The sequence below is a fragment of the Leopardus geoffroyi genome, chromosome A3 (genome assembly GCF_018350155.1).
Source record: "Leopardus geoffroyi isolate Oge1 chromosome A3, O.geoffroyi_Oge1_pat1.0, whole genome shotgun sequence".
Classification (NCBI taxonomy): Eukaryota; Metazoa; Chordata; class Mammalia; order Carnivora; family Felidae; genus Leopardus; species Leopardus geoffroyi.
This window is the reverse complement of record NC_059336.1, coordinates 48,080,858-48,094,135: the sequence shown is the minus strand read 5'-3', so window position 1 is coordinate 48,094,135 and position 13,278 is coordinate 48,080,858.

Below are 13,278 nucleotides of genomic sequence, written 5' to 3'. Positions count from 1 at the left end.
ACACAGAGCTTATTAGCTTTGTCACACCACAGACCTGTGGTTTGGTCTATCACTCTGCAGAGAAACCACTTGTCCAGCTGAAGTGCCCCTCAGCAGGGCAGGGAGGCTCTGCCCTCAGAGTCCTCCATTCAGATAAAAATGGATTTCAGCTAGGTTCTGCCAAGAGGTATGCACAGGGGGGAAGGACTTAAATGTATTAGCAAAGTCCTTCCAAGGAGCTAGTCTGCTGAATACCAGAATTGCTGAAGTGATTTGCAGCATTAAACAGACATGAGAAGGGCACTTGGGTGACTCAGTCTGTTGAATGCCCAACTTCAGCTCAGGTCATGATCTCATTGTTCGTGAGTTTGAGCCCTGCATCAGGCTCTCTGCTGTCAGCACGGGGCCCACTTTGGATCCTCCTTCCCCCTCTCTCTGCTCCTCCCCAACTCATGCCTGCTATCTCTCAAAAAATAAGTAAAACATTAAAAACAAACAAAAAAACACAGGAATGCAAAACAGAAAGCCAAAGCAAACCAGACAAAGCCTCCCCTTGAAGCTACCATGGATCCAATAACTGCTTGTATCCCTTCTCTTAGGCTACAGAATGAGCGTGGCCTGGGAAAATTCTGTTTGTGGACACTGGACATCCTGCAGGGGTAATTCCTTGGGGTGAAGGGTTAAGTTGTCCCCTGCACATTGGCACATTCACACTCCAGATGTCAAGATGAGATTTTGTTTGTCTTTGCAGGGGAGACTCCGTAATGATATCTAGAGATGCCAGATGTTTTCTGCTTGCATTTCTCAATTAGCGTTTTCTAAAATAAAATTTCCAAAAAGTAAAAGTGAGAGGCCTGTGACTGTGGCAGAAATCACATGTGACACCGCTCACTGACTACATTTTCCAGGCCTCTAGACCTTCCTGCCTACCCTCGTTGTGGTTTACACATTTCTTAATTCAGGATGTATTACCAAATGAAACATAAAAAAAAAAAAGGCAACAACAACAACAACAACAGTGACTTTTAAGGTGAGAAGAGTTTCAAGCATTCCAAATGAATCCTCAATGTTTCATAACTTTTTATTATAAACCCCACCTTCTAATACAAAGCCAAGTACTATTTGATACAGTGATTAAAAAACCAAAATACTTCCAAATTTTTTAAAGACAACTTATGGATAACACTCCTTTTCACAACCAGAATAGCTTTAAAATATGGTTGAATTTGAGGGGCGCCTGGGTGGCGCAGTCGGTTAAGCGTCCGGCTTCAGCCAGGTCACGATCTCGCGGTCCGTGAGTTCGAGCCCCGTGTCAGGCTCTGGGCTGATGGCTCAGAGCCTGGAGCCTGTTTCCGATTCTGTGTCTCCCTCTCTCTCTGCCCCTCCCCCATTCATGCTCTGTCTCTCTCTGTCCCAAAAATAAATAAACGTTGAAAAAAAATTTTTTTTAAATATGGTTGAATTTGATACACACAGGAAAAATTTTGTTTAATAACAAATTCTTTTTGCTTTTCATTTTTCTTTTGAGATCTAGAGAGAAATTGTAGATTGTTTTCCTGACAGCAAGAGAGTAATGTGACAAAATGAAGTCATTGTAAAGAAGTGATACAACTTGTCAAATATTTAATAAAGAATTATGGAATCTAGAACATTAAAAAAAAAAGTCAGGCTCCGCCTGACTTTCCACCACCACGTGGACATTTCTGTCCCTGCTGACTCTTCCTAAGGTCCTGAGAAGCTGTGCCATCCACAACTCCAGGTGGCTGCAAATGTGAGACTTACCCCAGAAGCAGCTCTCCCCCAAGGCTTGAGGGAGCTAATCAGCATGCACCTTGCAACCCGGCCTTTAGCTGGGGTAACACTGAGGCAATTGATTTGTAGTGCATAGAGCGTCTCTAAGGCATTAAGCTCACTGCCCACCTAATACCGAGCTGGCTTGCTGGCCTCTCTCACTGTAAAGTTTCCGCCCACTTCCTTCCCAGTGTGCCTCCACTTCTCAAAGAAGCTACTTGTTCACAGTGCATGACCAAGATTTGGGGGACCCAAAGCAAAGTACGCTGCCCTGGATTAGTTTTCTAAAACAGATCTTACTGTGTTATACCCAGGATCAAACACCTTGAAGGTTTTTGCACCACTTCCAGGAGAAGGAAAAAGCCCTTTGTTTCGTGCTAAGACCTTTTTTCATCTGTCTTCATGTTTCCTTACCAACTTCACCTCATGCCCTATACCCTTGAGGTACTGCGGGCACCCCTGAAACCCTGCCTGCTCCAGCCTGCCCCTTCGCTCTTGCAAAACCTCTTTGTCAAGAATGAATGCTCTTGGCCTAGTGGCCCCAACTCAGATGGCATCTCTTCGAGCAGCCTCCTGTGATTTCCCCAAAGTTCCTGTTGGCTCCTCTCTGCCTCCATTGCTTTCAGTGTGGCCCTAAATACAGTTCATGTGTATATGGTGTTGTGTTCCTAGACTCAAGGTGAGTCCTCTCCACCAGTGATGAGTGCCTTGTCCCCTTGGCCACGATCTTATTCTTCAGATAGCTCCAGAGGTGACCAAAAGGGCTGACTCTCAGTAGTGTTTGATTTTTACAGAAGAATAAGCCGTGCATGGATTTATGTCTTATTCTCCCTGGAGTTCCTGGAAGGGGAGGAAGTTTACAACATAAATCCTGCCATTGCCTGCTTGGACGTGGCTTGTCAGCTTAATGACATGTCTCCAGCACCTATGACCCATACTGTGACCCGGCCACTACCCAGGTCACTGTAGGCACTTCCCAGTTTGCTCACTGGCACGACTTCACCCGGCCACACCGACCTTTACTGCCCTTTGTACATGCCAGCCTCATCAGGCTCTAGAGTCACTGGGCTCACTGCCCTGCCTACCCAGAAAACCCTGCCCAGGGTCACTGCAGCTGGCTTCACCCTAATAGCACATTGGAGGTCAACTTTTCCCCTGGCTGCCCTGCCTAAGGAGGCACATCCCCATAGTCACAGAACCCTATTTGGTGTGAGCACTGGAGCCAAACTTCTTCTTGGGTTAGTTATTTGCTTGTTTGTTATCTGAATCCCCCACCAGAAGAAAGGCCCCATGAGTGCAGGGACATTATCGGTCATCTTTATTTCTCTATCCCCAATATCCACCCAGTGCTACTAACCTGACACACGGAGGAACCACTAGTGCCTGAATGCATGCTGGTTTCCAGTTCTCAAAGCATTCCATGCATGCAGAGATAACACACAGCCACATCGACATGACTACTACATTCAGGTCCCATTGTCTGGCATCCTCAGGTTACAAGTGAAATTTTCCGCACTGTTGAAGTTTAGACATTTAAATATGTTTGAAAGAGTAAAGTGCAGTTTCCAGACATTGTTCTAAAATATATCAAACACAGGCTTTTCGGTCTTCAGGAAATAAGTGTGCCACAGAAACGTCAACGTTTTCCTGAGCCATCAATTTCAAGCACATGGCTCTCCTGCTGTTGGGCATGGCTCATTGTGAACCGGGAAAGGCTGGTGGTTACCTGCTCCTGATCTACTCAGTGCCAACGAGCAGGAGGGTGCTCGAGGTCTGAGGTCTCCAGAGAGTTCTGGAGCCAGAGCTGAGGGAGAGACATTCAGCTCGGGTGCTGAATGAGACGAGCTGCTGCAATAGCTTATGTGGGTGTGGACACATTCTAGCGACACCCAGGAGCAGCTCGCCTCTGCCCAGGGTGTGTGACTCATGGTCCCTGCCCACCACCGGGAACAAGTGCCCCGCCCCCACTGCCACCACTGAAGTTGTTTTCTTCTCACTGGGAAGAGCCACCTCAGGTTTGTTCTAACGAGAAATTTTATACCTCTTTCTCCTCAAAGACTGAGTGCTGCAAAAGCAGTGGAAAAATAAATATAAAAAGTTCTTCTTTGAGGCTGCACATGACACTAAAGAGAGACAGAGAGAGATGGGAAGGCCTGGGACAGAGGTGCAAAAGGAAGTATCAATAGGGATAAACAGGGAGAGGGAGAGGGGGAAGACAAGAAAGGAGGTGCATGCTGTGAGGGCTCACTCTGCCAAAGAGTGAGAGGGGACAAATCATGAACCACAGTCACCCATGCATTTTGGCCAAGTGGGGTAGATAAAGGAAAAATATTTGTTTATCAGATATTTCAGGAATGTGTGCTCTTTCTCATAGTTGATAGCTTTCCATGGAAAATGCACCACGTGGACAGAATTAGCAGGGGCAGGAAACAGAGCAGCCAGTGTTCGACCACCAGGACACGGCCCAGAGGGAAGGGAGGTGGCCCTCCCTTACCCTGGACTGACCAGTGATGATTGGCAAGGGAGATATGCCTGTAAAGGCAAAGGGCAGCAACTATGAACCTGTGCCCAGCCACTTCTGTGGATGGGAATGAAAGCCAGTCATGGCTCGGCACAGCACAGGGGCCCCACTTATCAGCTGCCCAACCGCTTTCCCAGGATGGATTTTGGAATTGACTGGTTTGAGCTTCCTTTCCCTCCATGTCTTACTGTTACACCAGCATCCAGGCTCCAGAGAGGGAGAGGGAGAGGCCAGTAGACTGTTGGCCCTGTTGAATGCATGGGGTAGATGGCTAGTCCCTGTGGTCCCTGGGGGGCTGTGAGGGCCATATCCTGCTAGAGTTCTTGTTTCTGCCTGTCCCTTGCTGCCACTGCCCAGCCTGCAGGTGTCACCCAGCCCAGGCCAAAGGAACTTTAGGGTACTCCAGGGCAGTGCTCTCAAACCTTGTTACTTATCAGAATTACCTAGACTAAATCCAAATGCTTGGGCTGCACCCTCATGGGGTGGGGTCTGGGCATCAGCATTTGTGAAGCTTGTGGGGGATTCTGGTGTGCAGACAGGCTGTGACTCATAGCCTATGGGGAAGAAGAACTGAAAGTACCTTTCAGGCTCAGTTTCTGGGTCACCAACTTGTCTCTGGGCCCTGTTCACATCATCTCCCTGGTGTTTCTCCAGTCCACCTGCCCATGTCCATCCTTGGCCAGGCTGGCCGCTCTCCCCAGGCTGTGGTCTTTGGTCTCCCAGCTCTGTTCTGCTGCCCTCCATGACCCAGGGTCTGGTAATGTCACCACCATTTATGTCCCTTCCCCCAGTTTTAATACACTTGCTTTCAGGCAGAAGACCCAGATGCCAAGAACAGCCTCCAGGGCTCTAGCCTCCCTAAGGTCCTCCTCCTTAATGTCCTCCAGCCACAGTGGCCTTTCCTTTCAGTTCCTCAGGTGTAGGCTTCATCCTACTCAGGGTTTTGCACATGTTTATCCCCCTTCTGAACACTCTGTTCCCCACCCCAGATCGTTCCTCTTTAGGATTGTAGTGCAGCGCCTCTTCCTCTGAGAAGCCTTCGCTGACCACCATCCCTCTGCCACTCAACACGAGATGTACTCCCTGTCATGGGTCTTGCCACTTTTTTCACTTTGTGCGTGTGCACATATGCAAGTGTGTACATGAGTGATATGCATGTGTGCATGCTCATGTGTGTGCATCTGGGCATGTGATGATCTGACCAAGAGTCGACCCCCTGGCTCAGCCATGAGCTCTAGAAGAGCGGACACAGTGCCTGTTTGCCTGCTGATGCATCCCTAGCACTTTTCAGGGAGCCCTGCTCACAAGAGGTGCTCAACAGATATGTGTTAACTGAGAATGGATTCTTGAGAAGATGCTCATTGACGTGCCTCCCCATCCTGCTGATCTGTCTGGTCCCCTATTCCTAGGGTGGACCTGTCCAGGTCCTGCTGCTAGTGGGGCTCCATTTAACAGATATGGCTTTCAGCTCACACCCCGCTGCTAGCCTGGGGTGGTGTGTAATGTCACTGCTGCCCTTTCACAGTGTTGGCCTGGGGGGGGTGGGGCGGTATACGTTTCCCAGTGAAGATGCTGCCCTCACCACGTGGGGGTCCCTTTGGGACCAGCTGTCAGATTTGTGGCTTCTTCCAAATGTCCAGTCTGGATTCTGCCTTTATCCTTGAAACCTGGATTTACTTTTTGGAAACTGCCATATATAATTGGGTGTCAGACCAGCTGGGTGATACCACTTTGGGAAAAGGTCAAGTGTTTAGTCATAAAGGATCAATGAGGCTTTTCCTTTGAGGCTTGTAAATGGGTGCAGAGGCAATTGCAAAGTGAAAAAACAGAGGATGTGTGTGTGGTTCCATGTGCAGCGCCCATTTAGCTGCCCCGCTCTTTCTTTCCCCACCTCCATGCAGATGGACCTGCCCAAGACCCAGCGGGTTCTAAACCTGGTGTGTCAGCCTGGGCCGCTTTCTCCTATTTGCCTTGTGGACCTTTTCCGACAGAATGCTCCAGACTTCCCCTGGCCAATTTCCCAGGGCTCTGCAAGGCCTGGCCAGCAGAGGGCACAGTCCCCTACATTCTGGAGACAAGACGCCATGAGCAGCCTTGGGGACCTCTGTGGCTCTAGTTTCACCCTTTCCCAGCTATAGGGAGCCACAGAGGGGACTGGTGGGAGCTTGCAGAGTCATGGATGTTCCCAAGGGAATATCACAGCAGTGATTCCCTCCCCTAGATGGGGTCCCCCAGCAGAGCTCCCTCAAGCTGTGTGCCCAGATGTCCCCTCTGCCATCAGCTCTGGCCCAGGCCCAGGCTCTTCTGTCCCAGGAATAGGCCACAGTCTTAGACCAGGACTCCCCATTGCTGTCAGCCAAGAGAACTAAAGGAAAGACCCCCGATCTACTCTCCATGTTTGCCTTAGGTGGGGCATGGTGAGAGACAGGCATGCTTATGTTGACAAATGCTGCTGAGTGACAAGCACTGGGTGAACCAAAACGTTAAGGCCCATGCCTAGTGTGCTGTGCTATCTGGGGTGGAAGACACATTCAACACATAATCACGTGAATTACTCCAAATTACAAACGTGGTGAGTACAATGAAAAACAAGAGAGGGCTCTATGAAAGAGAAAAATTGGGGTTCCGCCTGCTGTCCATGAGGCACTCCTCCTTCTGAAGGTGAAACGCTGGGGCTTGACCTCCCTCATCTCTCTGCTCCCACTGTCCCTTTAGCAGGGGTGCCCTGCCGTCACTTTGGCAGACAAATGTGCCCCCCTTTCAAGGCCAAAGTTAAGTCTCTTCTCTGCTGTGAAGCTGCCACTCCCATTAGGCTCCAGGCACCTGCAGCCGTTTCACCTTCAGGGAGGCTCCTTTAATTCAACTGTGTCATTTCCAGCACTGTTTTCTGTTTACGTCATGAATGTTACTCTGCTTTGTCTATAGTAGGTGTGAGCTATGGGGAAAGGTGTTCCGTATTGGACAGCATAGGGATGTCTTGGGATTAACCAGTCACTCGGCACATTATTGATCTATTGGGTTCCTGCTATCCCAGCAGGGGCCCAGGGATAGCAATGACTAGCCAAGAAGATGGAAAAATGGGCTTACATATGCACACATTTTTTTAAAGGGGAAACACCAAAGGGAGAGCAAATGGGGGGACAGCTGGGACAGAGCTGGTGCCATATCTCAGAACCTGCACACCCAGGCTCAGAAAAGCTGTGTCCTCCAAAGCGGAAGATGTGCTCTGATGTTGCATATTTTCCCAGAGATTTCCTGTGTTCATGCTCACGTGCTAGTATTGCTTAAGGACTTCAAACTGCATGGTCATAATGCACTCACCCTCTGTCAGAATCCCTGGAATCTGAACAAAACCGTTAAGTCCCTGCTTAGTGACAAACTGGGCTGGCCTCAGCCCAGGACACCCCCACTGGAGACTGTGCCTGTGCCTCAGGCTCACTGGTTTGTCTCACTCCTCCTTGCCTCCCACCTACCCAGGGGAAACTGATATGGCATTAAGGCAGGACACTTACTTGGTGGCACAGCCACTTGTGAGAAAGATTCAGGGTGTGCAGCTTCTGAGCATCTCAGAAAGGCCCCCAAGGGGTGACCCAGCCCCAGGAGAAGGCTCCCTATGTGTGAGGGTTCGACTATGAGCGGGAATGCCCTGCCTGGCACATGTGGATGCTGGCTTTTTGCAGCAGCCTGTGGAGCTTGCCCAGGGAGTGCTGCCACAGCAAGAGGCTGTCACACAAAAAAATGGGATTTCTACATTGCATTCCCTGCTTTTTCCCCACGTGTTGCCCAAGAAACAGCATCTGAATGCTGCTTGCAGCCTCATCCCTCCTTGGCTCCAGAGGAGGGTCGCTGCTGGCCAGTTGGGTCTGGGGTGCAGAAAGTGTGGAGAGTCTAGCCTGGGTGGGAGGGAAGACAAGGTGGAAGGAGATTCTTGCTTCTGGGATCAGCCTCTGGGCCCACTTTTGTTCTGAAGAATTCAGGTAATGGATAAAGAGGAGAGCCCACGTTCCAACAGTGCAAGAAGCCGACAGAAGGCAGACAGGGGATTAAACCAGGAAAGACTCAGAGGCTGGAAGTAAGGAGAATTTCTGCCATTTACAGTGAGGCTATAGAATTCTGGAAGAGCAAGAGGATCAAGTAGAATTTTAAGAAGTGTTGTTCGGGTTCCTGAATTGGATCCCCGTTAGCATTCTTCCAGACACTTGAGGGTACACTGAAACTGACTTCTCAGGGTTTGGTTTTGGGGCTGTGTTCCTTTGAATGTGACTCCATGTGTCCATCAGGCCATATGAAACTCCAGTTTGTATTTGGGTTGCACACACACACACACACACACACACCTAGCCACATACATACCACACACACACACACACACACACACACACACCACACGGACATACACACACCAAACACACCTATCACATAAACATCACATATGCACATAACATACCACACATATGCCACAACACGCACACCACACACTACATATACACCATGTACACACTACACACACCACACACACATCACACACATACACACCACATACACACACATACACCACACATATCACATACACGCCACTCATACACACCACATACCACACCACAACACACACACACCAAACACACACATCATACACCCCACACACATGCCAGACTCATATACAAACACCACACACACCACACACATACCACATACACATCACACACACCACAGACACACCACATATCCACACATGCCACAACACACACACACCACACACATCGCATACATACCACTCATAGACACCACAAATCACATCACACACACACACACACCACATACATACCACATAAACACACACTACACACAGACAGACACACACCAAACACATACATCACATATACACCACATATGAACACATCACACACCACACATATGCCACATCACACACACCACACACCACATACACACACCACATATACACGCCACATACCCACATGTGCCACACCACACACATACCACACACATTGCACACACACCACTCACACACACCCCCCCCACACACACCAAACACACACATCACATATATACCACATACACATACACACTCACTACACATAGGCATACACACACCAAACACATATATCACAAGTACACCACATATGCACACATCACACACCACACACCATACCCACACACCACGTATACACCACACACACTACACACATACACACCACACACCGACACATGCCACAACACACACACACACCACACACATCACATACACACACACATCATATACCACACACATGCTAGACACATGCACACACACAACAACACACAAGCACCACACACATCACATACACACCACAGACACATATTACACAGACCATACACACACACCATAGACACACCACACACACACACATCAAACACACACCACACATGCACACACACACACCGAACACACATATCACATATACATCACATATACACACCATACACATGCCACGCACAGCACAGACACAACACATACCACACACTGCACACACACATCACACACCGCACACACACCACCCATATACATTCACACATGCCACACACACAACACATATACACCACACACATGACACATATACACAACACACTCACCATAGACACACACCACACGCTACACACACAACAGCACACACAACAGACACCACACACACCACATACACAACACACACACACTGCAGACACACACAGACACCACACATTCTACAAACCACACACACAACACACACATACACATACCACACACACCACACCTATCACATAAACACTACATACACACTGCACACACACACATACACACATACACACACATAATAGAAACATATCTGAGAGATTCACTTTTCAAATAAGTGCTGAAATTATTCATCATAACATGTAAATATGTTTAATCTATTGTTCATTCATCTATTAACCCCCCATATCTATCTCCCAGATGGATTAAAGTTCAGTTTTATTCCCTTTTCTGACTCATTTATTCTCATTTCCAAGGCAAAGGTGTTTGTACTCCAGCTACCTTCAGAAGGCATGGTGCCCAAGCTAAGGAAGTAAGCTTCCTCTCCGGTTGAAATTTCACAGTGACCCCTTGTCCAGAAATAAATCATAAAAATAGATAGTCTTTCCTCATCTGCTGTAGACAGCAAAATGTATCCAGCCCTGTCAAATGAAAGCTGCATACCAGGGACCATGGCAGCTCTGAGAGAGACTAATTTAGACCAGAGTTGCCAAACTCCTCAGCATTTGTGGACAGAACAGCTGCCCAGGCGGCTGAGAGCTGACCTGCCAGGGAAAGTATAATCCAGTGACAAGATGGATGAGCATTTCTGGCTCCTGTTTTCTACCTCATTACCCAGAGGAAAGGCCTACAATGGGGACTGTAAATCGTGCTTGGAAAACAATCCTGGGAGTGGCTCTGCCCTTCTGGGTGCAGAGGCCAGGCCTCCCTGCAGCCAACCCCCACGGCAGCCTATTTTTCCTGGGGCTGGTTTCTCCCCTGCCAGGAGGGGCCTCCTTCTAAGCAACATCTTCAACACACTTTCCTGCTCCAAGTACCCTGCCCACACTTCCTCAGCATTTCCCTTCTCCAACTGAGACCTCACCCCCTTCCTGTTTTCCTGGTCCCTAAAGAATCCAACCCAGGGAAGGGAAATGTTATACTGATCCCTTTTCTTTGTTTTCACACTCTGTACCTGCCTTAGCACTAGATCCCAACCATCAGAGGAACAATTGTTTCAGGCATTTAAAAAGGGGGTATGTTACGGGCACCTGGGTGGCTCAGTCAAGTGTAGGACTTCAGCTCAGGTCATGAGCTCACTGCTCGGGAGTTTGAGCCCCATGCCAGGCTCTGTGCAGACAGCTCAGAGCCTGGAGCGTGCTTTTGACTCTGGGCTCCCTTTCTCTCTGCCCTCCCCTGCTCGTGCTTTGTCTCTGTCTCTCTCAAAAATAAATAAACATTAAAAATTATTTTAAATAAAAAGAGGGTGCGCTGAACCACGTGAATTATTCTAGCATCGTGTCTTTGACAGGTCTCAGGAGGCACTAGGACCCTTGTCTTTAAGCACACACCTACATGGGTGCAGAGCGCCTCTGCCTGGGCAAAGTACCTGGGTGATAGATCGCTCACCACACAAACTTTAGTCACTTTTAACGAGACAGAAGCTTAATAGCGTCCGTATACTAAAGTAAATCATTGAGAAAAAATAAAAAATAAAATGTGATTTCTAGTTTTTAGGTTATGTTTCCTTAAAGCACAAATAGTGTCAAAAGGAAAATTTGGACACTCATGCCATGTATTTGTCCCAAATTTTGGACCCCACAGCTGTGTATTTTCCCCAAAATTTTTGCACCGAGGTGGCATAAGTTTTCAAGAATTGCTACCCTGCCAGATACAGAATGGCAATAATTGGTTTCTTACTCAAAGACACACAGCTGGGGTGGGGATAGTGGAGGAGGACTTGGTGTCCCCCAAAGAGGAGGGTGACGAGATAGGTCCTCTGTGGGTGGGATGCTCTGAAGCAAGGTGCATCCCTGAATGGCTGCTTCTGACACATTCAGGAGATCCATGTGGCATTTGTCAGTTCCTTTACTGCCCTCTTGACCTTAACTTCTGTCCTTGGTGTAGAGAACCAGGCTGGAAGGAGTTTCAGAGACAGGGCAAGGCCATTCAGGATTTCTCCTTCCCTAATCTCTCCAGATCAGCACAATTGTATTTCCACCAAGTAAATATTTTGGCACATTCTCAAAACAGACGGTGTCCCTGGATCAGTGGAGATGCAAGTCAGCAGGTGGGGGGCAGGGGGAACCATCCTGAGCATTTCTATTTCTTAACCACGAGTTAACAAAGACTAATGGTCACATGCTCTTTCTAGTGCTGAATACATTGCATGCATTTTCGTGTCCTTGAATCTCATTTCATCCCCTGGATGGTGCTGGAAGGAAGCCAAAAGCTAATCTCCCCATTTTGTTGAAACTGAGGCCCAGAAAAATCAAATGATTCACCCACATTGACACATGGATTCAGCAAATATTTACGGATCATCTACCAGGGACCAGGACTTTAGTTGGTCGTGGGCATATGGGGATGAAAAGCAGCACTGTCCCTTCTTCTTCTGGCTCCTACAGGCTGTGCCCAGGGCTTCCTGAGAGTGGGGAGGATTTGACAAGCTAATAGGAAAGGAACAGGGAGCAAATGAAAAGCTGAGCTGCCCTTTAGAGACTTTGCTGCCTCAGCAAGATGCACCATGGGGCTAGGGTTCCCTTCCATCATGGGAGGGAGCAGGTTCTGGGATCTCCAGCTCTGTGTTGCACAGTGTCCCAGTGAGCTAGCAGTCTGCAGATAATCACAGCGTGGCAAAATATGCTTAGCTCCATGACTGGAGGGAAAGATTCCCAAGACACAGGGATTTTGCAGGGCTTTGGGAAAAAAAAAATGAAATAATGTATGTTGAAAGAGCTATTTTTTTAATGCATTACCTTTTTCTCATTGATGTTAAGAATGCTTTTTTAAGGAAGGGTTAAAACATTCTTCAAATTCAATCTGTACTCTTCTATTCTATACAAAGATTGAAGAATATTATAATAACAGAAGTCAAGAGATTAGTGTGAGTAAAATGTAAAGATGCAAAATAAGCATCATGCCCTGACAGGGAAAGGAGGCAAACCTGTAAGATAAAATCTATTCTAAGGATGGCTGATAAAATCTATTCTAAGACTGAGTATACAACTTACTTCTAAGTTCCCTGGTAGCCAGGAGAAAGGTGACTGCCATGAGTTCATGGCTTTTCTTCATTAGCTAATTAAAGAAAGTATACTAATTATAAAGAGACATACTTCCCTTTGCACTGGATTCCAGAGGGCGTCCCTTCCCTGAATCTCCATATAAAGCACCATAATCACATCCAGGGTTATCAACAGCTTTTCATTTAACTAGAAATACTGTCCATGTGGTCATATAT